At 41.3% G+C, this 3986-nt stretch overlaps 1 long non-coding RNA gene across 1 annotated transcript; it reads right to left on the bottom strand.

Moving 5' to 3' along the window:
- Positions 1-731: 731 nt before the first annotated feature.
- LOC103918564 lies at positions 732-3446 on the bottom strand. Its single transcript, XR_663706.1, has 3 exons — positions 3351-3446; positions 2802-2940; positions 732-2248 (listed from the first exon to the last, which is right to left on the bottom strand). It is a non-coding gene; the product is annotated as an uncharacterized LOC103918564 (long non-coding RNA).
- Between the last annotated feature and the right edge of the window lie 540 nt (positions 3447-3986).

Here is a 3986-nt window from a genome sequence, read left to right as displayed (position 1 = left end):
TGGATTATAATGCTTCCAGTGGAACAGAAACATTTGAGGAAAACATGATGTGTTTGGAAAATAAATGTCTCATTTCACTGACAACATGTACTTCTGACCTCCTTGTGGTCTCCTTTACAACCCATTATATAAGCTAAAGCAGGGTAGTACAGTGTACCTGAAGTACAAACATAAGAAAGAGCCTACTGGGCATGCATAATTGTCCATCCAGTCCAGTATTGTGTCTTCCACAGTAGCAATGAGCGATGGCATAAAAAGACACTTGCAGATGTGACAGATGAGCAATTAGACAATAGATTAATGACTAGGAAGTTTGTAACCCATCAGAAGACAAATGAATGTCTCCACAGAAGGAGTGGACGTGCAGATGTGGAGCAGGATGCAGAGACCAGGAAATGCCTGAAAATGGGATTCGAAGAAATACTGTATGAGCTGATTACATGGTGCTACTAGCAAATCAGCAAGGAGGGAGGTGTTGCATGCAGCTGAGAGCACAGACAACCAGAAAATTCATGATGGAAAATGACAGCGAACAGAACCACACATGATACTACATATAAGACACTGATTAAACTTGGGAGAAGCATAGTTTGGACTTCAATCCCACTGTATGCTCTTCGGTATCCAATGCACAGAATGCTCGCTTTCTATAATAAAGCCCAGAATTGGAAAGGTATGAAGATGATTTTAAACATCTCTTTAGCTCTCCTCAAAAGCAGAGATCATACTGAGCCACTAACACTTAATTCTTTATTTCACCCAAGTAGTCACTGAAAACATGAATGTCAATCTGGTTATTATAAACACAATAAATTCCTGCACAGAATATAAACAGATTTTACACATAGCTCTACTAGCATGTTTACATTCTGGGGTACAAAAATGAGGATTTGGATTACCTTCCAAATCCTCAACCTCTCTGAAGCAAAAGTCCAGACTGCAGGAAGTTCTTCTGTAATGTAGACAAATACATCCACTAGAGACTGGCCTGGTGCCATCAATCTAAATAGCAGAGATTTTCAGATAGAAAGGCTAGCACATTAGCTCACTGTCATACTCCATTTAAATTGATTTAATCCAGACAATTTCATTAATTTGTAAGAAGGAGAAAAGTACCCAAAAGCTCTATCAATTAAAATAGCCTCGCTTTCAAGCTGTGTCTTAACTCACATTCAAGCAAAACGCTCACTCACTGCATGTGCCACCCCAAAAAAAGAACTACCTTGCCAAAAAAAGTCCCAACCCCAAGCCAGCAGAACTCTGCTCTCAAGAGTATTACAATAGGTAGTAATACTTGTGTTTATTTCAGTGGAAACAACATCAGGCATGAGCAGGTGAAGATGTATTGTTGCATATGACATGACATTGGTAGCCCGTCCATAACTGAGTCATCTCCAATTGAATTATCACCAATGAGAACAAGAAGTATCCAAACAGAATGTAACCTCAGCTGAGTTCTTTTGCACTGACACTGGTGAAATAATTTTTCCATTAGTTTCCAGTGATTTGCATTATTACTGGTCTGCCAGTATTTATCTAATATTCCCAGCAGTGAGAAATACCTCCATAAACTTGAGAAATTTGAGACTACTTTAAAAGAGCATAAAACCCCCGTATCTACAATTTGCAACACGTATAAGCACCACAGACTGGGTTCTGCAGTATGGCTACAAATTCAAGCTCAATATATTGGTAAGTAAATGCAAGGTTATTTGCAGAGACTCAATTTGTTTAATAAGCTTAGGGATAATCGTATAATTGTAGTATTTTCTTTGTTTCCTTTACTGCAAGGCATTTCATATTGAGGAGTCCTTATAAGTCACTCTTACAACCAAAACCTGAATTCCAAACACAATGAAATGTTCTGTTTAAAAAAAATGGTTTTATATACATCAGGCACTCTTAGAATAACAAGAGGCTCTCAAGAATTAGAAAAGCTTTACCTCACCATCTGTGAAGAGGTGACTTATGATTTCATAAATTGTGAAGTACACTTAGGAATACTCCAACTGTTATAAAACTGTCTCCTTTTATATCTACATATATAGATAAGACACCTTACTGTTTCTTTATTCATTCTGCTGCTCAGAGATGGGAAGGCCCAGACACACCCAAAAGACATTTTTGCAAAAACAAATGGATTGCAAAGAGCATTTTAAATTACCATGTTCTCTTAGACACCTTAACCAAGCACGTGTGCCTTAAATCCACATTTTCTTCAGGAACGATGCAGGCTCCAAAACGGTATCTATGGTGAGAGAATGGGAAGGTCCCCATTAACATGGTAAACGCCCTCACATTGATGGGAGAAAAGCTGTACCACTACTCAGCCCACTTGCTGACAACATTTTTGCATTCAAACCTACAACTCGTCATTTGTTTTTCTTTTTTTTAATAAAAGCAATACAAACCTGCAATACAAACCATATAAGCAGGCTGGATGTAGCCCCTGAACTGTACTTATAATACATATAAGTATTTACATATACAAATATACATTAAAAATTATTTGGATGTATTGCAAAACTATAGTAGACACCACTTAAATTCATCTGAAGAAGGGTTTGCCTCCTTTGCACACTGTAAAAGTCTAATAGAACTCTCTATGTTAAACCATCGAAGATGATAGGCACCTTCCAAACACAGCATCCATCCAGGTAATAATTACCTAAACACAGAGATGGTACATATGTTTCATCATATGACTACCCACATAGAAAATCTACATTTCCTAAGAACATCTATAGAATATAACTTGACAAACCCACAATAAGCAGATTTTTTTAAAAAAACATAATTACCTTTTAAATTTATGATATTTGATATGTCTGGATTTTGAGAAGGAAATAGCTAGCTCTGCTCCTGAGCCACTTCAGCAAAGGTGTCCACATAGAACTAATACTTACTTCCATACAGTACTTGGACTGTAGCTCTCCATGCCTGCAAAGCATGGAGGTAGTAACAACAATCAGTACAGCAGAATCATTAGTAAGACTTCATCACAAGATCAACAGTCATAGTCAGACTTCCCAGATGACACAATTTAAAACACAGCAGTTAAATGGTAGTTTTGTCCTGTCATTTGATTTGTCTCTCTCTGCTTGCTCCTAGCATATGAGGAAGTTGGTGTTCATTCATCTCCAAAAATTAATGAGAAAATTTTTCTCCATTTGGTATTACAGGTTCTCTTCCCTTTACCATACTGGTTCATCACCTTCCCAACATTTCACTCTGCTCCCCCAGTGCCAAATCAATCCTGTTCCCCTACTTTTTGCCCAGCGCCCAAACACTATCCCATGAATTGCAGCTGTTCCCAACCGCCCACCAGCTGTATCTATAACCCACCTTACCTCTGCTTTTCCTGCAGCACAGGAAAATGGAAGGGATGATCTTTTTCTCTGAAGTATTTGGCTTGGAGGTGAAGTCAAGCCCCCTTTGTCTCCTTCAAAGCTCTGGGGAAAAAAAACAGCAGTGAAACAGGTAACATGCACTGCCACAAGCCCTGTCATGCTGTGGTACACTGCAAGCCCTAGAAGGACCACAGTCAGCCAGGACCATGCCACCAGCCCCACTGGCCTCTCACCCAGCAGCAAGATGTCACTGACTTTCTGAGCTTATCACCCTTACACTGTTTTGTGGAGAGCCGGGCATTTCAATGCTTCCCAGAGGACCTCACAGTCCCTGCAGACGGTGACAGATCCCAACTGTCCCAGCAGACAGCACGCCAGGCCTTCGGCCACCCATGCCAGGACTGCTCCTTATCTGCAGCATGCTGGCAGACGTGAGTGGAGGCCATGGTCTCCCAGTCCTCACGAAGCATAGCAGCACATGTAGACCCAGAGACCTTTGTCGGAGCCTGATGGCAGGCCTCTGGGCACGGAGACAGCAGTGGTGGGCGCCCCTTCCCCCTCACCCCCCTGCCCGGGCATTGCCCGCAGAGGCGGGGGGGTGGCTCCCCGCACCCCGAGCCCACTGCCCGCGCCCCC

This window comes from Pygoscelis adeliae, unplaced genomic scaffold, assembly GCF_000699105.1.
Source record: "Pygoscelis adeliae isolate BGI_AS28 unplaced genomic scaffold, ASM69910v1 Scaffold4, whole genome shotgun sequence".
Taxonomy (NCBI): Eukaryota; Metazoa; Chordata; class Aves; order Sphenisciformes; family Spheniscidae; genus Pygoscelis; species Pygoscelis adeliae.
The sequence above is the reverse complement of the archived record's forward strand: the minus strand, read 5'-3'. Positions and strand labels throughout refer to the sequence as shown.